This window comes from Caretta caretta, chromosome 7, assembly GCF_965140235.1.
Source record: "Caretta caretta isolate rCarCar2 chromosome 7, rCarCar1.hap1, whole genome shotgun sequence".
Taxonomy (NCBI): Eukaryota; Metazoa; Chordata; order Testudines; family Cheloniidae; genus Caretta; species Caretta caretta.
The window spans coordinates 51256961-51282927 of NC_134212.1; the positions used below are offsets into that span (position 1 = coordinate 51256961).

A 25967-nucleotide genomic window follows, 5' to 3' on the forward strand; every position below is an offset into this window, starting at 1 on the left:
CTGTCCCAGCCTTCCCAAAATGGGCATCATGTCTTGCTGACATGGCTGATGCCATCAACTGCCTGGACGAAGCGTTAGGCAGGAACAGAGAATTACTTTTAAATGATCTTACTCCCCTGCACTGCATAATTCAACTCCATTACGAGGTTAATGCTGCATGAATGAGCTGAAGATCCTGTTAATTACATTAGCGCCATGAATGCCAAACTACTCACAAGCTTTCCTGGTTTCAGGAAGCCAATAATCCCAGATAGACACTTGTGGTAGCTGGGGCACCCTGAGGCTTTCCAGGATGCTACATGCATAGTCCTACAAGCAGAAGGTTTAGATTGCCCTGTGGGTCACTGGCTAATGCTTTAGAGAAGCAACAGTAGTGACTGACATTTATGGTTTCAGAAGAGTTGAGTACTGTGTCTAGGTTGCTCCTCAATGCTGTTAGCTGTGTGGTGACTTCCTGGCTCCTTACATGTGCTATTGTGGTATGAGTTTTGATGCCCCTTTGTCTAAGACTGGAGAGACTCACTTGTTAGCCTCTGGATCTTTCCCTCCAACTGCCCATTCAGCCAAACGGGGAGCTATATACTCCCCCTATGTTCCAATTGCTGGTGTGCTCATGGCATTTCACTCTAGTCCACTCACTGGTAGCCAAGGAGCATGCTTCACCTATGCTGAGATCTGCTGTCGAAGGCCATATTGTTAGTTACTCATGAGGATATTCTGCTCCTAAAAAAACAAAAATTCTGTGCACGGTATTTTAAAATTCTGCAAATTTTATTTGTCAAATAAATGTGGAGGCTCCAGCATGGCGTTGGGGAGCACAGGGCACTGGCTGCACAGAGGTGGGAGATCATTGTACAGCTTCCCCCTCCCCCCCCCCCCCCAACATGGATTCAGTGGTAGGGCTGCATGCAACCCTGACACAGCGCTGGGACCAGGCCTGTCCCAGAAATACCCAGAGCCCTGCTCCTCTGTGCCAGGTGCACCAGGTGTAGGCAGGCAGGATCAGCAAGACAGGATTCAACTGTAGAGGGGCTTGGTGTGGGTTGAGGAGGTTCTGTGTGGGGCAGTCTGGGTGCGGGCGGCTCAGTGGGGCATTGTGTGCAGGGGGGATCTGGGTGCACAGGGGCTTGTTGGGAGGTTCTGGGTGCAACGGTATTGGGACTCTGCAGGGGGGTCCAGGTGACAGTGGTTGGAGCTCAGTGTGTGGGGGATAACGCTCAGCAGAGAGGTCTGGGTTGGGGGGGCTCAGTGGGGGAAGTCAGATGCTGGGGGAGCAGGGCTCCGTGGGTTTGGGATCAGTGTTCCCTCTAACTTTTCCTACTCATATGCGGAATTAATTTTTTTATGTGTACCAATATGGAGGTGATATTCATGTGAAATTCATGTGGTGGGGGTGGGGCCAAGGGGTCTGGAGTGTGGGAGGGGGCTTAGGGCTGGGCCAGAGAGTTGGGGTGCAGGTATGTGAGGGCTCTGGCTGGGGGTGCTGGCTCTGGGGTGGGTCTGGGGATGAGGGGCTCGGGTAGGGCAGAGGGTTGGGATGCTGTGGTGTGAGGGCTTTGGCTGGGGGTGTGGGCTCTGGGGTGGGGCCGGAGATGAGCAGTTTGGGGTGCAGGAGGGTGTTCCGGGGCTACAGCGGGGAGAGAGGACTCCCCGCAGCAGCAGCACCTCCTGGGCACGGCAGCTCTGGGGCTGGGGCTGCAGGATAGTCACAGCTCAGTTCAGGCCAGGGGAGGGGCGCCCTGGCTGGGGTAGGTAGACGCTGGGGGAGGGGCACCCCTCCCCTGGCCATGGCAGGTCCCCGGGTGGGTTCCCTGAGCGGCGGTAAGAAGGCTGTTGCGTGGCCGCGCAGCTTACAGGAACTTAGTTTGGAATTCAGGTGCAGCTGGTTGGGGCTCAGTAGGGTGGGGATCCGGGTGTGGGTGGCTCGTTGGGGTGGTCCAGGTGCAGGGGGAGTGGGACTTGGGGGGAAGGGGAGGAGTTCTGGGTATGAGGGGGATGCACGGGGGTTGGACAGATGGGGGAGCAGCTCCCTCTACAATGATCCCTCCCCCTGTAGCTGAGGAGCGGTGGGTGCAGGAAGTGCTTGAGGGCAGAGTTTGCAGAGTTACTACAGCTGAGGGAGAAATTTGGTGGTAGGTCTGACCTGGCCCTGGATGCTGTGCAGGGGAAGAGGAAGTCCTGTCTTCCCCAGCCCAGCCAGGACTAACAGCTGAGCCCGGTGCAGGGTAGGAGCCACCAGCTGTCTTCCCCAGTCCCACCCCACATTGATTTACCTCTCTGCTGGCTGTCCTGGGCACCCAAAACATACATTAGTGCCTCTCCCTTCCAAGACAGTAGAAGTGGCATGCCCCATTACCCTCCTGATGGCTTGGGGTTTATTCTTTACCAGTTGTGGTAATGTTAAGGCCCTGGTTGGATGCAAGGAAGTATTACATTAGCAAGTCTCTGAGGGGGACTATTTCCTTCCTCTCTTACGATTCATGGCCAGCCCCCTCACCTTGGAGGTTGGGCTGCAGTATTTTATCTAGGAGATCCTTGCTAAGTGGTCTGTAATTCTTTCTACACACCATGGCCGGAGAGTGGGTTAAATAGGAGTGTGATGGGTTGGATCACAGAAAACCCCTTGGGAACTGCCAGCGGATGTGCTGAGACTACTTCTAACCCATTTTCCCTGCCAGCTTGGGACTCCAGAACCTTGCCAGTTTGAGCCAGACACGCTAGCCTGTTACAAACCCAGACCCAGGTCTGAACCACATCGCCCAACAGCTGCAGGCCTAACTGAAAACAGCTTAAGGAGTGTTCCTGTATCTAACACTCAGATGCCCAACTCCCAATGGGGTCCAAACCCCAAATAAATGTGTTTTACCCTGTATAAAGCTTATACAGGGTAAACTCGTACATTGTTCACCCTCTATAACACTGATTGAGAGAGATGCACAGCTGTTTGCCCCCCGCCCCCCCAGGTATTAATACATACTCTGGGTTAATTAATAAGTAAAAAGTGATTTTATTAAATACAAAAAGTAGGAATAAAGTGGTTCCAGGTAATAACAGACAGAACAAAGTAAACTACCAAACAAAATAAAATAAAACACACAAGTCTAAACCTAATACAATAAGAAAGTGATTACAGATGAAATCTCACCCTCAGAGATGTTCCAGTAAACTTCTTTTACAGACTAGCCTCCTTCTACTCTGGGTCCAGCAATCACTCACCCCAGTGGTTACTGTCCTTTGTTCCAGTTTCTTTCAGGTATCCTTTGGGAGTGAAGAGGCTCTCTCTTAAACCAGCTTAAGACAAAATGGAAGGGTCTCCCAGGGGCTTAAATAGACTTTCTCTTGTGGGTGGAGACCCCCTCCTCTCCCCTATGGAAAATCCAGCTCCAAGATAAAGTTTTGGAGTCACATGGGCAAGTCACATGACCATGCATGACTCGGTTTTTACAGGCATCAGCCATTGCCCACATGCTATCTTCAGGTTTCAGAGGAACAGCCGTGTTAGTCTGTATTCGCAAAAAGAAAAGGAGTACTTGTGGCACCTTAGAGACTAACCAATTTATTTGAGCATGAGCTTTCGTGAGCTGTGGCTCACGAAAGCTCATGCTCAAATAAATTGGTTAGTCTCTAAGGTGCCACAAGTACTCCTTTTCTTTATGCTATCTTCAGTATCTCCAGGAAGACTTCTTATGTGGATTGGAGTCTTCCAGAATGCATTGTCAGCTAAGTGTTTCTTGATTGGGCACTTAACTTGCACATTCCTTTCTCAAGAAGCTGACCAAATGCTTTACTAAGGCTACTTAAACTCAAACAAGTACACAGTCCATATTCATAACTTTGAATACAAAAATGATACATGCATATGAATAGGATGAATATATTCAGTAGATCATAACAGAACAGTTTATTAGTTGACAGGAACACAGCGAAGAATAGAGCTTGTTAGCACAGAAATCAGTGACTTTCAGCCAAGTCCATCTTGGGGAGTCCTGTGCCAGACAGCCAGGACTCCCCCTCTTCCAGTCCCCCCAAGCACACTGCCCTGCTTCCAGCGAACCAACCTGCGACACCTCCCTTGCTTCTCCTCCTCCTCTTTGTCCTGCTTCCCTAGCAAAAGGTGTCACCTGGTTGCACCCTCCACCTGGGTCTCAGGTTACATATGTGCAGACAACTGGGCAGCCTCACCTGCCTCGATGGCCTCAGCAAAAATTCCTACCACCAAAATATTGGTGCAATATACAGGGAAATGGAGGGGTACACAGTATTAGTACAGGACAGTAAGACTCACATGCAATATAAGATGAATAAAACCCCACTTCGTCACATCTCTCTCCTCTCTTGAGACCGAAATGAGTAGGGCCACTTTAGCCAGTGGCCTGGCGAAATTCTGGCCCCCCTTTCCGGGACAAAGCATCTGCTATAACCTTGGCACTCCCCTTAACATGAACCACCTCCATGTCACGATCCTGAAGCTGGAGACTCCACCTCAGGAACTTGGTATTAGCCCCTTTCATCTGGTGTAGCCACGTCAGGGGTGAGTGGTCAGTGTACACAGTGAAGCGCCACCCGAATAGATATAGCTGCAGCTTTTAAGGGCCCACACCATAGCCAGGCATTCCTTTTCTATGGCTGCATAGTTTTTCTCCCAGGAAGGCACCTTCTTGCTCAGATAGACGATGGGGTGTCTCTCCCCCTTCTCATTAATCTGCATCAGCACCACGCCTAGCCCTGTGTCTGAGGTATCGGTGAACACCATAAAGGGCTTGTCAAAGTCTGGGTTTACCAGCGCCAGGCCGTTGACCAGAGCCGCCTCCAGAGCACAGAGAGCCCTCTGGCACTGCTCGGTCCAGACCACCTTATGTGGCTTACCCTTCTTACATAGCTCAGTGATGGGGGCAGCTATGGAGCGAAAATGAGGCACAAACCTCCAGTAGTAGCCAGCCATCCCAATAAAGGCCTGGACCTGTTTCTTAGTCTGGGGAGCAGGCCAATCTCTGATCGCCTCCACCTTGGCCGGCTCTGGCTTTAGGCAGCCGCTCCCCACTTCGTGGCCCAGGTATGATACCTCTACCAGCCCCGCCTTGCACTTCCTAGCTTTTATAGTCAGTCCTGCATTCCGGAGCCGGTCCAGCACTTGTTTAACCTGGGACACATGGTCCTCCCAGGTCTGGCTAAAAACACAGATATCATCAATATATAGGCCAGGGCAAAATTCTCCATCCCCTTGAGTAACAGGTCCACCAGGCACTGGAAGGTGTTCCTTTAGGCAGAAAGGTAGGACCAGGAACTTGTATAGCCCCAGAGGGGGGATAAAAGCAGATTTCAGCCTGGCATCCAGATCCAAAGGTACTTGCCGGTAGCCCTTGGTGAGATCCATAGTAGTGAGATAACGAGCCCCCCCTAGCTTGTCTAGGAGCTCGTCAGGCCTAGGCATGTGGTAGGTATCGAACATGGTGATTGCATTAAGCTTCCAGTAGTCCACACAAAACCAGATTGACCTGTCCTTCTTGGGGACAGGCACCATGGAAGAGGCCCAAGGGCTGGAGGATGGCTGGATCACCCCTAAAGCCAGCATGTCCTTGACCCCTCTCTCCAGGTCCTGGGCTGTTTTCCCAGTGACCCAGAATGGGGAGCATCTTACGGGAGGGTGGGCTCCTGTCTCTACCTGATGGACAACCAGGTTAGTGAGCCCAGACCGGTTGGAGAACAGCTGCTGGTTGGAACCCAGCACCTCTCGGACCACTGCCTGCTGCGCAGGGGTTAGCTGTTAGAGGGGGAATTGATTCCAGCGAAGGGCTGGCACCTGTCTCAGGGAATAGATCCACCAGGGGATCATCTTCCTGCTCCTCCCACTAGCCATGCATGGCCAGAACCAAATTCTCCCTGTCAAAGTACGGCTTCATCCTGTTGATATGGTACACCCGGTGGCTGTGAGCCCAGTTAGACAGTTCCATCACATAGTTCCTCATTCAGCTGCTTGATGACCTTAAAGGGCCCATCCCAGGCAGCTTGTAGTTTGTTTTTTCTCACAGGAATGAGAACCATCCCCTGGTCCCCGGTGGTATAGGAGTGGGCATGCACTGAGCAGTCATACCAGACCTTCTGCTTCCCTTGGGCCCGGGCTAGATTCTCCCTAGCCAAGTCCATGAGCTCAGCGAGCTTTTCCCGGAAAGTCCACCACTGATTCTCCATCGGGAGAGGCATTCCCTTTCCATTCGTCCCTCACTCTCCTCCCGTACAGCAACTCGAAAGGAGAGAACCTTTTAGATTCTTGGGGCACTTCCCAGTATGCGAACAGCAGGTGGGGTTAAATATTTGTCCCAATCCTGCGGATGCTGGTTCATAAAGGTTTTCAGCATCATCTTTAGGATCCCATTGAATCTCTCCACCAACCTTTTGGACTGAGGATGGTACGCCAAGGCCCAGGTGTGTTTGACCCCACAGTTCTCCCGCAAGTACCGGAGCAGGGCTGACATGTAATTGGAGCCCTGGTCTGTAAGGACCTCAATGGGGAACCCTCTGCTGAAAATGGTTAACAGCGCGTCTGCTACAGGTGTCTGCCTCGATAAAGGACAGAGCCACTGCCTTGGGATAATGAGCAGTGAAATTTACCACTACAGGAATGTATTTTTTCCCTGTCCTAGTTGCCTTGCTGAAGGACCCTGCTATGTCCATGGCCACCTTCTGAAAAGGCTCCTCTGTGATGGGCAGGGGCTTCAAAGCTGCTTTCCCCTTGTCCCGGGCCTTCCCCACTTTCTGGCAGGGGTCGCAGGACCTGCAGTACTGTTGAATGGCATCAAAGACCCCAGGCCAGTCAAAGTTCTGTGACAGCCTCTGCCTGGTGCTCTGAGTTCCCTGGTGTCCCCAAAGAGGGACATTGTGGGCTGGATACAATAGCCTGTGACAGTTCTTCTGGGGGACCACCTTCTGATCCCCCACTGTTCCACTTCCCCTTGGGGAGTCCATTCCCGGTACAGGAATCCCTTCTCCTGCAGGAAACTTTCACAGCAGCCTTCCCCCAGGGGTTTTGCTGCGCTATGGCCAGCAAGTTCCCTCAGCTTCTCTGAGGAGGGATCCTTCACAGCTTGGCGTGGTATTTAGTGGCTGGTGAAGGGATGGGGACCTGCTCCCTCTCACTGGCTGGGTCTGAGGCTGCAGCCCCGCCAGGTCCTGTCTGCAGGGGCTCTCTTCTTGCCAGGGTGGGGTCTCATGCCCCGTGCAGGGTACCCCCTCCCGGTGTCATGGCAGAGTGCCCTTTGCTGCCTCTGGCTCTTAATGGCTAGGATGCTCTGGGGACTGCCTGGACAATCCACCAGGTCACCCCCCCCCCATCAGCATCTCGGTTGGCAAATGATGGTGCACTCCCACGTCTTTGAGGCCCTCCTTTGCCCCCCATTTCAGATGAACCCTTACCATGGGTACCTTAAACAGGGGCCCGCACACGCCCTTCAGGGTCAGGTAAGTGTTGAGCACCACTCGGTCTGGGCCACCACCTCGGCCGGGCCAGCATCACCTCAGCGCCCGTGTCCCAGTACCCAGTAACCTGCTTCCCATCCACCTCCAGGGGAATGAGGCATTAACTCCTCAGGGGTCATCCGGCACCCACCGTGTAGACTGAGAACTTTGAATTTGGAGCATCAAGCCTCCCTGAGGAGCTGGCCTAGGAGACTCCTCCCTCTTTGGCCATTGCTAAACTGCCAGACCCTTCTGCCTGGAGAGCCAGCCCCTCCTCCGGCTGGGCCCCCACCCAGTTAACCCTTTGGGGGCTCGGTTTGCTCATCCTGTTCCTGAGCATTTGGCACCGAGCCCATCTGTGGCCCCTTTGCCCATAGTATTTATACCTCAGGTCCTGTTTGTCCCCGGGGGCCGGCCAGTCAGCTCTGGTATTGGCTGTGCCTCTCGAGGGATTTATCTGAGTCCCCCTTCTGGGAAGCCCCTGGGTAACCCCCCTTCTGCACTGATGTGGGCCTGTCCCCCTGGAGTTCCATTCTATATCCTGACCTGCTGTCTACAAACTTGTCAGCCAGCAGCCCTGCACGGTGCAGGTCCTTCAGCCTCTTCTCCACCAGCCACGTCCTCTGGTCAGGGGGACAGAGTTCATATAGTCGTTCCAGCCCCATCAGTTCAATCACGTCCTCCTTGATCTGGGCCCCGGCCCCATTCACCTACTTGTGGTTGTATTCCCCTATCAGGTTGGCCAGTTCCAGATAGGTCATCCCCTGGGTCTTCTGTGTGCCCCGGAACCTTTTCCTGTACGCCTCAGGGGTCGGCTCAAATTTGTGCAGCAGGGCTTGTTTGAACAGTTCATAGTCCCCTGCTTCCACCCCATCCATCTGGCTGAACATCCCTATGGCCTTGGGACCCAGTAGGGGGGTGAGATGTCTAAGCTTATCTGCAAAGTCAACCTGGTGCACATTGCAGGCCTTCTCAAAGGCAGTGAGGAAGGCATCTATATCATCCCCTTCCTTAAACTCAGGCAGCACTTTTATATCGGAGTTTCCTGCAGGCTCAGTCACGGTGGCCCAACTCCACTCACCCCAGCAGGGGGTCTCTGTGCTTCTCAGCTCCATCACCAGTTCATGCTGCCTCCGTCTCTCACGGTCCTGTTGTTCCTTCTCATGGTCCTCCAGCTCTTTCAGTATCAGTTCCATTTCTAACTCCAACCATTTCAGCTCCACCGACTGGGAACTCAGCTGTGAAGATCCCCTGCTGGTTGGGTAGGTGGGTCCTAGGATCTCCTGACTGCTTTCAGCCCCTCCCGCTGCCCTGGTTGGGTCGGTGGCTAGGGTGACCCCTGGGGCTGCCTGGCTGCTCCCAGCCTCTCTCGCGGCTCCAGCTGGGTCACGAACCAGCTCCTTAGAGAGATCATTCTTCTCCAACTGAGCAATCAGCTGTGAAGGTCCCCTGCTGGTTGGGTAAGTGGGTCCTGGGATCTCCTGGCTGCTTTCAGCCCCTCCCGCTGCCCTGGTTGGGTCGGTGGCTGGGGTGACCCCTGGGGCTGCTTGGCTGCTCCCAGCCTCTCTCGCAGCTCCAGCTGAGTCACGAACCAGCTTCTTAGATCATTCTCCTCCAACAGAGCAATCAGCTGTGCCTTGGTTAATCTTCCAATGCACAGCGCTCGCGCGCTCTCTCTCTCTCTCTGCACAGTTCTGCAATGCCCTTCTTAAGGAGATGGTTATAGGCCATCTGCATGCTGTTCCCAAGTGGTCACGGACTCGCAGACCTGTGCTGTCTTAGCTCCCCCTGGTCCCTGGGAGGAACCCATTCAGTGCAACAGCCCTTCTTTGGGGTCCACTCTCTCTCAGGGTTAAGCCGTAGCTCCTCTGGCTCTTGGAACTGTGCCTCTCTGAGCCTTCAGCATGTCTGTCTCTCACTAATCCACCTTCGTTCTACTGCTCCCCAGTCACTTACTGCAGGATGCTCTGTCCACGTGGCACAGTTTATCCCCCCTCTGCCACCAGTTGTCAGAGTCACCAGGGCGATGCTCTGGAACTACTCCATACGAACCCGGTCAGGACTCTGGGGGAGCATGCCTCCTCTCTTTGAGCATTCTGTCTCCAGGGAAAGCTTACCCAGCTTCCACTTTCCTGGATCTGACCTTGGAGCATTTAGCATCCCCTTCCACACCGAGTCCACCCGGGCAGGGCTCCTGGGGAAGCCAGAGGGCCCTGCACCCCAACTCCACAGTTAGATGTGACTCTCAGCCAGCATATAGAACAGAAGGTTTATTAGTCAACAGGAACACAGCGTAGAACATAGCTTGCTAGTACAGAAATCAGTGACTTTCAGCCAAGTCCATCTTGGGGAGTCCTGTGCCAGACGGCCTGGACTCCCCCTCTACCAGTCCGCCAAGCAGACTATCCAGCTTCCAGCAATCAGTCCCCTGACACACCCATTGCTCTTCCTCCTCCTCTTTGTTTTGCTTCCGGGGCAAAAGTTGTCACCTGGTTGCACCCGCTTCCTGGATCTCAGGTTAGGAAGGGCACCACCATAGCATATGTGCTGACCATTGGGCAGGCTCACCTGCCTCGAGGGCCTCAGTAAAAATCACACACCCAATTCCCACCACTGAAATATTGGTGCAGTACCCAGGGAAACAGAGGTACACACAATATTAGTATAGGACAGTAAGACTCATGCAACGTAACAAAATGAATAAGAGCCCACTTCATCACATCTTCACATAGTTGTTTCATAGATTTCATAGAATATCAGGGTTGGAAGGGACCTCAGGAGGTCATTTAGTCCAACCCCTGCTCAAAGCAGGACCGATCCCCAATTAAATCATCCCAGGCAGGGCTTTGTCAAGCCTGACCTTAAAAACTTCTAAGGAAGGAGATTCCACCACCTCCCTAGGTAACGCATTCCAGTGTTTCACCACCCTCATAGTGAAAAAGTTTGTCCTAATATCCAACCTAAATCTCCCCCTTGCAACTTGAGACCATTACTCCTTGTCCTGTCATCTGCTACCACTGAGAATAGTCTAGATACATTCTCTTTAGAACCCCCTTTCAGGTAGTTGAAAGCAGCTATCAAATCCCCCCTCATTCTTCTCTTCTGTAGACTAAACAATCCCAGTTCCCTCAGCCTGTCCTCATAAGTCATGTGTTCCAGTCCCCTGATCATTTTTGTTGCCCTCCGCTGGACTCTCTCCAATTTTTCCACTTCTTGTAGTGTGGGGCCCAAAACTGGACACAGTACTCCAGATGACCTAGACAAATTGGAGGATTGGGCCAAAAGAAATCTGATGAGGTTCAATAAGGATAAGTGCAGGGTCCTGCACTTAGGACGGAAGAACCCAATGCACAGCTACAGATCCTTTTCTGCAGAACTGCTGCTGAGCCATTCGCTCCCTAGTCTGTAGCGGTGCATTGGATTCTTCCGTCCTAAGTGCAGGACTCTGCACTTGTCCTTGTTGAACCTCATCAGATTTCTTTTGGCCCAATCCTCCAATTTGTCTAGGTCCCTCTGTATCCTATCCCTACCCTCCAGCGTATCTACCACTCCTCCCAGTTTAGTGTTGTTTGCAAACTTGCTGAGGGTGCAATCCACACCATCCTCCAGATCATTTAGGAAGATATTGAACAAAACCGGTCCCAGGACTGACCCTTGGGGCACTCCACTTGGTACTGGCTGCCAACTAGACATGGAGCCATTGATCACTACCCATTGAGCCCGACAATCTAGCCAACTTTCTACCCACCTTATAGTGCATTCATCCAGCCTTTACTTCTTTAACTTGCTGACAAGAATACTGTGGGAGACCGTGTCAAAAGCTTTGCTAAAGTCAAGAAACAACACATCCACTACTTTCCCTTCATCCACAGAACCAGTTATCTCATCATAGAAGGCAATTAGATTAGTCAGGCATGACTTGCCCTTGGTGAATCCGTGCTGACTGTTCCTGATCACTTTCCTCTCATCGAAGTGCTTCAGAATTGATTCCTTGAGGACTCCATGATTTTTCCGGGGACTGAGGTGAGGCTGACTGGCCCGTAGTTCCCCAGATCCTCCTCCTTCCCTTTTTTAAAGATGGGCACTACATTAGCCTTTTTCCAGTCGTCCAGGACTTCCCCGGATCGCCATGAGTTTTCGAAGATAATGGATAATGGCTCCGCAATCACATCCGCCAACTCCTTTAGCAATGTGCCTGCTAACAGCTCACCTAATTTTTCTGGAAAAAAGTATATAAATGATACCACGTCTGTACTTGCCAGTTTTCAGTGTTTCATTTGATCTTCCTGCCTCAAGTTGTATTAGGCTTCGTGTAGTCACTTAAGGTATGTCCATGCAGGAATGAATGCCCATGGGATGGTGCTCAGAACTCTTCCAGGACCATCTTTAACGCTTGTAGATTTGTCTTAGTAAACGGGCTGTCTTGCCAGCAAAACCTTAAACAACATCACGGCTTCCTTTTGCTGCTCACACTGTTACTCTTACCATAGATGTGAGGTGCCTGCCAGACCTGTATTGCATATTTCTCACCTTGAATGTGCAAGTACAATCTTTCACCCCCTCAAGTTCTCTTGTTTCCTTTGGTCTGGTTTACGCTTTACTTAGAACTAAGATTAGCAAGGCTTATGTTTGCACAGTGACCCCAGCTCTGAAACTGTATACAGTTCCCAGGATGCGTAGCTCTAGTCTGAGAATCTTAAGTACTTTGCCTTCCTCTGTTCCACGAGGGCTGAACTCAGAGGAGGGGGTAAAGATATTTGTTTTGAGCCATCTTGGTTGTCTTGGAGGCAGCACTGGAGCTGACATCTAAAGGATTGATTTCAGAGTAACAGCCGTGTTAGTCTTATGCTCAAATAAATTGGTTAGTCTCTAAGGTGCCACAAGTACTCCTTTTCTAAAGGATTGAGTTCTCTTTAGGACAAAAGTAGAAGTTTGCTTTGAGCAGCAAATATTCCCTTCAGGGGAAGGAGAGTCCCCAGCTGTTTTGGAAGGAGTGTGTTGATGTCACTAGCAGTAGTGGCTTTAGAGCGCTGTTCTGGGCTCTACCTATGACAGCTCTGCAGAGTGCAGTTTGATCCCCTGGGACAAAGCATGGGACAAACCTTCTTCCCAAGCTGCCTTCCTGATTTGTCATTCCTTATAGTATCTGCATCAGGCACCTTCTGGAGACTATATAGAGAGCCTAAACCTCTTTCACTCTCAGAGGAGTGTCTTCCTTCAGCTTTGCTGAGAGCTAAAACTACTCCATTCACTAGGTGAACTGTCCTGGCTGGGGACGTAGTAACATCCTAAACACAGATAGTCTATCTGCTTCTGACACCTGCAAGCCCTTGCTGCCAGTGCAAATAGCAGCTTCATGCATCTAGCAATGACTAGTCATTGCTACTGGCAGCCTCTTCTCCCACACTTCCCAATATTCTGGGGACGCTTGGAAGAGTGCTCCTTTCAGGAACTTTTCATTGTCTTTGCTGTGGTTCTGTAATACTACAGTAAAGGCAGTCCCTGGCTCTGCTGGCCAAGTAACCTGGCTCAGAAACCACCTGGCTTTGACCATAACACAGACACAGCCTGAGCAGCATGCATGAATGCATGTCTTGATGCCCCAGACACCTGAAGGGTAGGATTCAGGCTACGGAGTAGTGGGGAAAGGAGCTGCAGGTGTAATGATTTCCATGCCTTCTGATCTTGTGGTTCTGTCCAGGTGCTTTAGGAAAATACTTGCCTGGTGAGACACACCAGAGTACTAGAAGAGCCATGCCCTGATGTTGTGTAATCCCCAGTCAGTCCCCTTCAAGGAGCAATTATAAGTGACTTGCTATTATTGTACTTGTGTTTCTTCTCCTCCAGGTCTTCATCTCCTTTTGCTTTGCCTGATTGCAGATCCCTTCTCTGCAGCATCCTCAAGCTCTAGCTCTCCTGACTGTAATGCTTGTCAAACAGATTTGAGACACTCAATATCTTTAACATCTGTTGGTGAGTTAGTCCAATACAAGTTATTCCCCCACCCACCCTGTGTCTCTAATATCCTGGAGCTGACACTGCTACACCACCACAGTGACATCTGAAGATTTCAAATCACTTAAATGTTAACCCTTGCAGCCATGCTCAGTAGGGACCTATTAATCTTTGCCCAGATGGATAAAGTGAGCGAGACCCATCACTGCTAGGTCTGTCTATATACAAACATGCTCTAGTTTAGTTAAACCAGTGCAAACTCCTGTGTGGACATTCATACTGATTTAGAACTTGTTTACCACCTGTAAATTGATAGGGTCAAAGGAAATGGATACAAGTCACACTTAAATTGATTTAAGAATGTTCACACACACAGCCACACCGATTTAACAACATCAGTTTAAAATAATATCTTTAGTTAAACAGGTGCAACAGCGTAGACCCACCCTAAGTGACTTGGCCACTGTTGCCTATGTGGCAAGCCTATTGAGGAGTTGAGAATACAACTCAGGAGTCCTGTCTCCAGTCCCTTGCGCTAGATGCTAGAAATACTTCCTGTAGCTCACAGCGTATGTGCAGTATTCTGCATGCCTGCCTTCCCCTGGGCACTAGGAAATGAGACCATAACACTGCTGGCTCCCCAATTACTTCATGACCCAATTTGAAATTGCCCTCCCCCTCCTCCTCTTTTTTTTAAAAAAAAAAGAACAGCAGAGTTGCACTTGTCTACACTAGAAAGGATTTGCTGGGATATGCATACCTAGTGGAGATGCAGTTATAGTCTTTTGCCAGTATCAGCTACATCTACACTAGGCTTTTGCCAGCACAGCTATAGAAGTTGGGGGTGTGATTTGTTTTTTTCATACACCTAACTGACATAGCCATGCTGGTAAAACTGAGGTCTAGACCAGGCCTTCCTCTCCTCCTGGCCTCCACTCTGCCCACTCATAGTTTTACCACTGTGGGTGCAAAAGCCTTCTCCTGTGCCGCATGCTGCATCTAGCATAGCCTTCCCTTCTGTCTAGTTTATTGGCTCTCTATCTTCTTCTAAACATCACCTGAAAACATCTTCCCTTCTTTGCCTTTGCCTTTTGATTCTCTTTATTAGAAGGAAAGCTCCAGTGTTTCTATTTCAGAATTAACTTGTATCAAGCAGGATCAGTGACGTATGAGGCATCCTTACAACCGAGAAACTTACTGGCCAGAAGTATATTTCTTGCTATGTGGGCACTGTTGATTATTTTCACCAAGGCTTGCATGTGCCTCCAAGCCAGAAAGTCTGTATCCTTCAGTCCTAACTTAGAATTTGTGGGTGTTTTTAGAGCTGTTGTATGAATACTTCTCATACCCAAATTATGTTGTATTTTCATATTTGAATCTCATAGTTGTTACTGTCACTGATGGGGGGAGGGATAGCTCAGTGGTTTGAGCATTGGCCTGCTAATCCCAGGGTTGTGAGTTCTAATCCTTGAGGGGGCCATTTAGGGATCTGGGGCAAAAATTGGGGATTGGCCCTGCTTTGAGCAGGGGGTTGGACTAGATGACCTCCTGAAGTCCCTTCCAACCCTGATATTCTATGATTCTGTGTACTTTAATACTTGCCTCTGCTTGCCATCCTTTAAAAAATTATTTTTAAAGTCAAGTTAAATATAATATTTCAGTTTAACTTTTTCGTTTTGTTACCAGACAGAACCCAGGCGTGAGAAATAGAAGTTCTTGTGCACTGTCTGGCAATAGAATAGACATTCACATTAACTCAAAACTAGATTTAACTGAGCACATTTAAAGAAATATGTGCCGAAAATGGCCTCACACAGTATTCTGAGCCCAGTGCTATTCCTGTTGAGTTCTGTGCAGAATGAGTTTTTCTGTCATTTCTCTACTTCCTGCAAGTTGGCAGGAAAATGATGGCCTCTATGGAATAAGCTTAGTGCCCACAGTTGAGAGGTATCTAAATATTTGTGTGTACTGCTTGGCTTATTTATCTACCTAGACTAAGTCTGGGAGGAGAATAGCAGTGTTTTCTCATTAACTCACAGCATTTGAGGATACAGTCGCTATGAAAGATATTACACACAGTTGCGGTGTGGGAATAGCAGTAAAAGCTGATAGACTATTGTGATCAGGATTTGGAAAATGTACCCAAAGCCTCACATGTACCCAAAATGTTTCACCAAGCCAAAATACAGCAGTGTTCCAACCAATACCCCTTTTCCTTGGTCTGTGTTGGGCAAGAAATTTCCTGCTGCTTTGGCCCAAAGACCCCAGCCTTCTCTTGGCTGACATTTATGCTCCCATCCCACCAGCAAAGAGCCGAGATGAACGACGCTGTCTCTCTGCAGACTCAGGAAGACTTGGCTTCAGTACACACTTGGTCCCGTTGGGAAGGTTTCTTCAGCTTTCAGAGCTAGACACGTAGGTGCCGACTTCCCCTCTGCCCGATGGGATGCTCACCTCTTCCTGCCCCGCCCTTGCCGCACCTGCATTCCACCCCTTCCCCGAAGTCCCCGCCCCTGCCCTGCTTTTCTCCGCCTCCTCCCCTGAGCACACTGTGTCCCTGCTCCTCCTGCTTCCTCCTGGAAAGTCCTAAGCGCTGCCAAACAGCTGTCAGGCAGCCGAGGGAAGGTTGGGGGATGGGAAGCGCTGGGAGGGACGGGGAGGAGCAGGGCTGCAGCGTGCTCAGGGGAGGTTGGAGAAGGAGGCGAGGAGATGGGAGCTTGGCTGCCAGTGGGTGCGGAGCACCCACTAATTTTTCCCCGTGGGTGTTCCAGCTCTGGAACACCCACGGAGTCAGTGCCTATGGCTAGACGTGCAACCGTTCTCAGTGGAAAGGTGAGGTTCTGTAGAAATTGATGGCAGTGCAGGGGGAAGTTTCCTTCGTCCCCTGGGCAAATGGACTTCTCAATCCCTGGTTGTGGTGATTTACATCCTCGCTGCTGCTTGGTTAAACCTGAGCAGAGCTTGTTCAGCCAGGCTGCTGCTGTCCTTCACAGGGATGTAGAACCCAGACAGTTTGTTAGGGACGGTTTCAGGGCCAACCTATAAGTCAGCTCAGCCCTTGCAGAGTAAAACACCAGTTTTGAGCTGCTGATGCCTTTTGTGTGTGACCACTTCCGCTGTCAGTCACACATTCGCGTGAAGCTGATGCTGCTGGCATGCCGTGTGCAGAATGTTAGACATAGAAGGTAGTGATTTAGAGTTTGCGACTGGGTTTCACGTAAGCAGCAAGGGGTTCCAGTAACTGCCTGTTTCCCTGTCTGGGACATGTCATTTAAGCAGGGATAATAATTTCTCTTTCTAGAGTGTTCCCACAGTCAGATTTTCCTGTTGCTGGCAATGGATATGCTAGAATCGAGCAGTGTGAAATGAGTAAAGTATGGTTTGACCAGGGAAGAGATTGTGAAAATGGCACTTTATTACTGCATATATCTGCTGAGCTTGATGCTAGGTGTGTACTCATCAGCACTGCAGAGCCAACACAGCTGTGGAAGAGTACATTGAAATCCAGTATGGGAGGCAAATGAAGCAGGCAGAGCACAGCTTGGCTGGCAGGATCCAGGCTGAGCTTGCAATGATTGGAGACAACAAATTATGGTTTAACTTGTAAACTCAGCCAGTTCACTGTGGTCAGTTTGGGGTGGCAGAATTCTTGAGCTCCCAGCTGCCGCTGTGCTTCAAGAGTGAGTATCCTAATTCTTGTGGTACTGGACTCCACTATGATTCCACTCTGATGATCTTTGAAGCCAGAGGAATGAAACAACCCAGAAGAATGCAGAGCATAGGCCAGTGGGTATTAGTGCACCTGACCCTGGGGGAGCTGCCATCCACATGGATTCCTGGTAGTCTGTGTGTGGGATAAGACCAAGATTGTCGAGCTAAGCTGTTCTGACTATTCTAGGAAAGGGATGTCTGCCAGGGTCCTCTAGAGGAGCCCCAGAGGTCTGCTCTTCACAGACACAAGAGCTTCTCCCTTGAGCCACTGCTCAGGCCATTTCACAGGAGTTCTGGTAGTAGGCTACATGTAATGCTTTTTAGCCAGCATGTGTGGGGTAACTAGGAATTCCGGCACCTCCAGGCTTCAGTATAGGACTGATCCCAACTGCAGTCACTGTTACTCAGAGCGGAGAATTCAGATCCAATCTCCTGGGGGTGCTGCTTCTCGAGCTCAGTGACGTGAATCTGCTGACAGCTATCCGTTATTGTGACCCACTTATGTGAATTCTGCACCTGGGCAAATGGCTTGAGTGCAGTGCTGGAGCTGGCCTATCACCCTCTGGGTCTTGCAGGAACAGTCATGTAGTGAGTAGCAAGGGAAGGGGCTCTTGGGGCAGCTCTGGCCTTAGCCCTGCTCTGCACCCGGGTGGGTAGGTCGATCTAGCTTACGGAGCTCAAGGCTGTGACAAACTTAAAGCTACCACACTAGCTTATTGCTAGGGCTGTGGGAACCACTCCCAATGCAATGTATTGATTGTACTGAGTACCGCAGCAAGGCAAATTAGTGGAAACTAGTCTGGTTCAGACCCTGTGTGGACAGGGCCTCGGGCTGACTCAAGCCATTCTACAGCTGTGAGCGTGCATTTACGTGGTAGCCTGACAGCAGTTCTGCTCTCCAGCTTGTCATACTGCTGCAGAGCACAGGGCTCTTTGTATCTGTGTCAAATGAGATGTGGGTTGAGGCAGCGGGCTCGCGTGCACATGAGCTGTAATGGTTTTGCAGTAGTGTCTGTTGACCCGCTTATGCGTCATCTGCATGTCTGTGTCCGAGGCTATAGGAGGCCATGCAGTTCAACACCACTCTAGTTCCTCTTATCGTCGCATGGCCAGAGTCGGAACACCTGTTCCTTGGTGCTCTTAGCTCTGCTAATTCCCGGAAGGAGCATAAGGCTAAAGACTGCTTTGAGCTGCAGGTACCTCCTACCGCTATGGTTGTCGGTCCAAAACAGTCAACGCCGCTCGGCCCTTCCAGACTGTCATGCCCGGTTCCCTGCATGCCAGCTCACCTGATACAGCTGATGCCCCCATACGCCAGTCCACCGCCTCACTCCAGCCCTCTGGACACCTCGCTGCTTTCCACTATGGCAGATGAACCTCTCCTACTCCTCCCAGAGTGGCGCACTTCTTCCCCCCAGGCACTGCCGTTGATGACGGTTCTGTCTCTGCCAGACCTATCCTCTGAGTCTGAGTGGTTTTCCAAGCCACACCCCTCCTTGACATCTGCGCTCTCTCGCAGTCCGTTTCCCTGGCAAAACTCAACCTATCCACCTGCATATGAACCAGAGCCGTAGTTCATTCCCCCTGGGGCCCGTTGATGCCCAGTGACCCCTATGCTTGGCCCTACTGGTCTCCCTATGACTCTGCCAGGACCATGGGGTGCTGCTGCTGCCATCTTACCAGCTGTCCCCTGCCTGCACCGTGCCCCCTGCAGATATGAGGAGCCAGAAGAAGACATCTGTCCTGGGCAACGCAGTATGGGGAGGAGGTGAGCAGCCCTCAGTGGTGAAAGAACAGGTTAAGGACTATTTAGAAAAGCTGGACATGCACAAGTCCATGGAGCCAAATCTAATGCACCCGAGGGTACTGAGGGAGTTGGCTGATGTTATTGCAGAGCCATTGGCCATTATCTTTGAAAACTCGTGGCGATCGGGGGAGGTCCTGCACGATTGGAAAAAGGCAAATATAGTGTCCATCTTTAAAAAAGGAGAACCCGGGGAACTACAGACGGGTCAGCTGCACCTCAGTCCCTGGAAAAATCATGGAGCAGGTCTTCAAGGAAACTATTTTGAAGCACTTAGAGGAAGGTGGTCAGAAACAGTCAGCATGGATTCACCAAGGGCAAGTCATGCCTGACCAACCTGATTGCCTTCTATGATGAAATAACTGGCTCTGTGAATATGGGGAAAGCAGTGGACGTGATATATCTTGACTTTAGCAAAGATTTTGATACGGTGTCCCACAGTATTCTTGCCAGCAAGTTAAAGTATGGATTGGATGGACTATAAGGTGGACAGATTGTCAGGCTCAGTGGGTAGTGATCAATGGCTCGATGTCTAGTTGTCAGCCGGTATCAAGCAGAATGCCCCAGGTGTCTGTCCTGGGGCTGGCTTTGTTCAACATCTTCATTAATGATCTAGATGATGGGATGGATTGCACCCTCAGCAAGTTTGTGGATGACACAAAGCTTGGGGGAGAGGTAGATATGCTGGAGAGTAGGGATAGGGTCCGGATTGGGACAAAAGAAGTCCAATGTGGTCCAACAAGGACAAGTGCAGAGTCCTGCATTTAGGACGGAAGAATCCCATGCACCGTTACAGGCTGGGGACTGACTGGCTAAGCAGCAGTTCTGCAGAAAAGGACCTGGAGATTACAGTGGATGAGAAACTGGATATGAGTCAACTGTGTGCCCGTGTTGCCAAGAAAGCTAATGGCATATTGGACTGCATTAGTAGGAGCATTATCAGCATATCGAGGGAAGTGATTATTCCCCTCTATTCGGCACTGGTGAGGCCACACCTGGAGTACTGTGTCCAGATTTGGTCCCCCCACTACAGAAGAAATGTGGACAAATTGGAGAGAGTCCAGCAGAGGGCAACGAAAATGATTGGGGGGGTGGGGCACATGGTTTGAGGAGAGGCTGAGGGAACTGCGGTTATTTAGTCTGAGGAAGAGAAGAGTGAGGGGGGATTTGACAGCAGCCTTAAACTACCTGAAGGGGGGTTCCAAAGAGAATGGAGCTAGGCTGTTCTCAGTGGTGGCAGATGACTGAAGAAGAAGCAATGGTCTCAAGTTGCAGTAGGAGAGGTTTAGGTTGGATATTAGGAAACACTATTTCACTAGGAGGGTGGTGAAGCACTGGAATGGGTTACCCAGGGAGGTGGTGGAATCTCCATCCTTAGAGGTTTTTATGGCCTGGCTTGTCAAAGCCCAGGCTGGGATGACTTAGTTGGTGTTGGTCCTGCTTTGAGCAGGGGGTTGGACTAGATGACCTCCTGAGGTCTCTTCCAACCCTAATCGTCTATGATTCTATGGTCATCATGCAGCTAGCACTGCCAGAAACACCAGTCCTCACCAGAGCCTCATCATCTCAGATGAGGCATTAATTCCACCTTCCCTCTCCCCTCTGGACAACCATAACCAGTACCACAACCTACTTTGGCATGTAGCAAAGGCTCTCGAGCTCATGGTAGAAGAAGTCCAGGACCCACAAAACCAGTCCTGGATATTTTCCAACCACTGGGGCCCTCCCATACTGCCCTTCCTATCCACACGGCCATCCTACAACTGGCAGAGTTGGTCTGACACACTCTGGCCTCCTGTTCCCCTACTCTGAAGCACCTTGAGTAGCAGTATTTTGTCCCATTCTAGGGTATGGACTTCCTGCTCTCACACACCTGCCCCATAACTCCTTTGTGGTGCACGCAGCGACTGAACGGGCTCAACAGCAACACCTTAAGGCCACACCACACCCCTGCATAGGGTGGCAAAGAAGCTGGACCGTTTAGGGCAAAAGGTTTATTTCTGTGGGACTTCAGTTCCGTATTGCCAGTTACGAGGCCCTCTTGACAGAGTACAGTTTGTTCATATACCTGAAGCTTATTGACTCTCAGACCTTTCTCTGGGCGGACAAACAGGATCTCCAGGCGATCCTGGATGAGGGCAAACTGGTCACCAAGATGACCCTCCAGATAGCGGTTGGTGCTACTGACGCTGTGTCCCGCTACCTAGCAAACAGTGTCCTACTCTGCCAAGACTCCTGACTTCAATCCTCCAGATTTCCTAAGGAGGTCCAGATCACTCTCAAGGACCTTCCCTTTGACAATCAGAAACACTTCAGTGACAAGATGCACGGATCCCCCCGCTCCCTCGAGGATTTCCACGTCATACTATGGTCGCTTGGTATCTCTGCCCTGATCTGCAGGCAGCAACAGTCATCCTTGGTCACTGTGCCCTATCAGCCCTATTTTCAATGACAGCAGGAGCAGTCTTGCCAGTGTCCATGCACTCAACGACCCCATTACCCCACCACTACTACTTCTGCTCCCTCAACTCTTCCACAGCGTCACTCCAAATGGCCATTTGACTCTTCCATTGAGACCCACCAACGTCCTCCCATGCCTACCCTGGTCATCCTTGGGGGCATCTCACCCTGTTCGCCCACACTTGGTGCAAGATCACCACCGATTGCTGGGCACTGGACGTCATGGAGTACTCAGGAGAGTTCCTCTCATTCCCCCCTCATCACCCACCCCATGGTGACGTGGAGATCCCTCTCATTGCGACTGGAAATTTCTCCATTTTACAGTGGGACACTCCCATTATTAGTTCTGGGTCCTCCCCTTCGGTATCACCACCCCTCCCTGCGTGTTCACAAAAGTTTTCACCGTTGTTGCAGCCCACATACAACACTTCAGCCACTCAGTGTTTCCCTACCTGGATGATTGGCTCCTCATTGCGACATCCATGCACCTGCCTCCTTTCCACTATCTAGACCCTTCGCGATCTCCTCACCAGCCTGGGTGTCTATATCAACAAGGAAAAGTCAGTCCTCATCCCTGTCCAAGAGATCACCTTTATTTGGGTGTGCCTGGTCTCTATCGTAGGCCTCACTTTCCTCCTGATGGACCTCTTTGCCACCCTCACCTCTCATGACGCCACTACACCACAATCCGCACACACCTATCCACCAATGCCTTTCCCTCCATGGCCACATTGTGGCCTGCACCTCTGTAACGCCCCAAGCACACCTCTGTATGCAGTGCCCTCAACTTTTGCTCCAGTCAATCTACAGACCTCAGACAGATTGCTTGGACAAACCAGTCCCGCTTCCCCGATTTGTCCTGGCTTCCTTCAAGTGGTGGTCTGAGCCATCCAACATCTTGGTCGGCATCCATTCACCCTTCCTGCTCCACTCTCACCACAGACACCTCCCTCACAGGGTGAGATTTCCATCTGGATGGTCACACGACTGAGGGCCTCTGCACACCACAAGAGGTGAGGATGCACATCATCTTCCTGGAACTCCAAGCTGTCTGCTTTGTCTCCCCCTCATAAGATCACTGCACTTTCATTTGCTGTCAGACATGTCAGCAGTTGTGTATATCAACAAGCAAGGCGGCACCAGGTTACCCTCTCTGTGCAGAGGCTGTCCAGCTCTGGAACTGCTTCATCAAGAATGGGGTCCCGTGGCACACCATGCACCTTCCAGGCACCAGCAACTCCTTGGCAGACACACTCTTGTATGCCAGGGGTGGCCAACCTGAGCCTGAGAAGGAGCCAAAATTTACTAATGTACATTGCCAAAGAGCCACAGTAATATGTCAGCAGCCCCATATCAGCTCCCCACCACCACCACTTCCAGCGCTTCCTGCCCACTGGTAGCCCTGCCAATCAGCACCTCCCTCTCCCTCCCCTCACCATCCAATCAGCGGTTTCGTGGCTTGCAGGAGGGGAGGGGAGAGGGGGAGGAGCGAGGGCATGGCAGGCTCTGAGGAGGGGGCGGGAAGGGATGGAGTGGGGGCAGGGCCTGTGGCAGAGCCAGGGGCTGAGCAGTGAGTACCCCCTGGCACATTGGAAAGTTGACACCTGTAGCTCCAGCCCCAGAGTCGGTGCCTGTACAAGGAGCCACCCCTGTTCTATGCAAATCACGAGTGGGAGCTCCATGATCCCACACTTCACTCCGTCTTCCACCGGTGGGGGACCCCGCGCTGGAACCTCTTCACAACCAACAAGAACCAAAAACTCCTCCTCTTCTGCTCCAGACGGGTCCTCTGGACTAGCTCACAAAGCGACGCTCTTCTCCTGCCACGGACTGTTGAAGTCTGCTATGCCTTCCCACCCATTCCTCTGCTCCCACAAATCCTCCACAAGGTGCAACAGGATCAAGCAACATTCATCGCAATAACCCCCTTTTGGCCTCACCAGTGTTGGTTCACTGACCTCCTTCACCTCGCCACTCTCCCTCTGATCTGCCTTCCCACCCACCTGGATCTCTTCACCTAGGTGCAGCAACGCTTGCAGCACCCCAACCTGGGCCTGCTCCGCCTTACAGCTTGGTGTTTGGATAGGGCTCATATATAGACAGAACGTGCTCCACCCTGGTGCATGACGTCCTCATGCACAGCAGGCCAAGTGAAGCGGGTGCATTTCACCATCCAGGCACACCACCACCATTATCCACTGGAGACTCTCTACTCCCATCCTCCTGGACTACACTCTCCATCTTAAGTGTCGGACCTCATTCACTCATCCATATGTGTCCACCTGGCGGTGCTCAGTGCCTTCCTCCCCGCCATGGATGGTTCCTCCACCTTCACTCACCCGACCACCATTCGCTTCCTTCAAGGCTTGCTCATTGCCTTTCCACCAGTATGGAACCCCTACCCCATCTTGGGACCTAAACTGCCCTTTGAAGATCATCTTGATGGCCATCGCTTCAGTGCAGCCCATTAGCGACCTGGTGGCTCTGATAGCTGACCCACCCCCCACCCCTCCCCACAATATGCATCTTCCATAAAGTTTCCCTGCACCTGCACCACAAGTTTCTCCCCGTTCCACCTCAACCAAAGCATCCACCTTCCAATCTTCTACCCAAACCACACACCACCTCCAGAACAAAAACACTGCATTCTCTCAATCTCCAATGCAACCATGCCTTTCAGGCTTCGCCCAGGCTCTTCGTCACGATTGCCAGGGCCTCTCTTCTCAACACATCTCTAAATGGATCTCCCATTTCATTGCAGACTGCTATACTCTCTCCTCCGCCTCCTGGAGTCCTGGCTCACTCCACGCAGGCACAGGCCGTCTTGTTGGCCTACTTTGTGGACGTGCCTTAGCAGAATGTTTGCAAGGCAGCAACATGGACCTGGGTCCACACCTTTACCGCTCGCTGCGCCATTGCTGGGGATGTGTCTGTCGGCCGAGCTGTCCTGCCGACTGACTTCATGCGAGTCCACGCACCCACCTCCACGCTGAGCGCCGCTCCCTACTCACCCACATCTGGCCTCCATGTAGGGACCATCACTCAAAGAAGTTCTCTGAGATGTGTGGTCCCTATTTGGTTCCAATACCTGTCCTCCATCTTCTCTGCTGTGGATTCCATTGCTTGCGAGTAAGAGAGAACTGGAGCATCGTTAACCGCATGGCCTCTTATAGCCTCAGACACAAGCATGCAGGTGGCTCACATAGAGATCAAGAACACTACTAGAAAATCACTCTGTCACATGGCACGCATGCACACGCATGTCTGGAATCCAAATAGGAACTATACGTCTCAAAGAACCTCCAGTTACAGTAAGTAACTTCTTCTCGGGTCTGTCAGGAGGGCTGACGTCAAATGGCACAGCTGGAGTAGATTCACTGATAACTTACAGGCTGTGCTCAGATCTGGCAGTCACAAACACTTGCAGCTTGTCTCGGAATGGCTGTGAGGTGCTCCTCCCTGGATCGAGAAAGGGATGCTGGAGCCCCTGTCAGCTGCTTAGCCCTGAAGAAAGCCTCATCCCTTAGCAGTGTCTCACAGGGCTAAGCAGCTTCCCCTTGAGCCATTGTATCCTGACTCTTGGCCTCCCAGCCCAGCATAGAGCACTGCCCAATCTGGCATCAGGGGATGGGGGGGGCCTGCTTCTTCTTGTGACACCTTGCGGTAAAGACTCTCAAGGGCTTCCCGAGGGAAGAAGCTGTAGCACAACACGAGTGCAGTGGAGAAACTTATTGGATAGACACAATTCATGGCAGGAACAGCCATGGCATGGGGAGCTGCATTGGAGATCTCTGACTATCACTTTGGCTTACACAAGCTCTGAGCACTAAGGGGAAGGGGGGTGGGAATGGAAGGAAGAGGGGAGCAAAAGATGGGAGTTAGGGCACCAAAGAGGAGAGAAGGGAACACAAAGGTGGAGGGAGAAAGAACAAGCTGCTAAATAAGAGACATTGAAGGCAAGTCTGTGTGAACAAGGAATGGATAGAACCTGATCCTTGCACAGCGCTGGAAAGGAGCAGTGGTGCCCACCCTATGTTGAAGGGGGGCAGGACAGCATACAGGGAGGAGTGGAGTGGGGACTGGGGGGTACGATAGGGAGGGGAGCATCCTGCATGTGTAGGGAGGGTGTTGAAGGGCCCAGTGCATGTTTATTGCCCCACACCAGGTTTGGCAGTGCATTGCTAGCCAAGAGGGTCCATTCTGCACACATGCCCAACTCTGAAACCTAGAGTTGGGGGCAGGTCTGGTTGTGGGGGCTCATGGGCCTTTGAAGCAGAATCATCTGTTCTGCCCCAGGCTGTCAAGGTGGCAGCTTCCTGCTCACACTAGTGTACATCTCTTCAGGGGCTTGTTCTGTGTAATTAGCATTTAAATTCATTGATATCCTAGCTTAACTGCAGCTCTCTTGGAAAGGTCACCTAGTTCCAAAGTTCTGAGACTGCATCGGTTCCTCCTGCTCACACTCCAGGGTGTTCCTCATTGAATCACTGAGCGCTCAGGCACCAGCAGTTGGTGGCTGAGAGTGGAGAGGAGGAAGGATCCTTGCTTCCATTGAGTGGCTGTACTCCAGTGTGAGCATGGGCTG

General features: G+C 51.3%; 1 protein-coding gene across 4 annotated transcripts in view; it reads left to right on the plus strand.

Moving 5' to 3' along the window:
* The window catches only part of DAG1 (dystroglycan 1), a 115271-nt gene that overhangs the window by 55845 nt on the left and 33459 nt on the right, over nucleotides 1–25967 (plus strand). The window contains exon 1 of one of the 4 annotated variants that reach the window (XM_048856518.2): nucleotides 13404–13425. The exons of the other annotated variants lie outside the window; for them this stretch is intronic. The gene's annotated coding sequence lies outside the window, so the exon portion shown is untranslated. Of the gene's footprint in view, nucleotides 1–13403; nucleotides 13426–25967 lie in introns of those variants that run through there. 4 annotated transcript variants of the gene reach the window in all.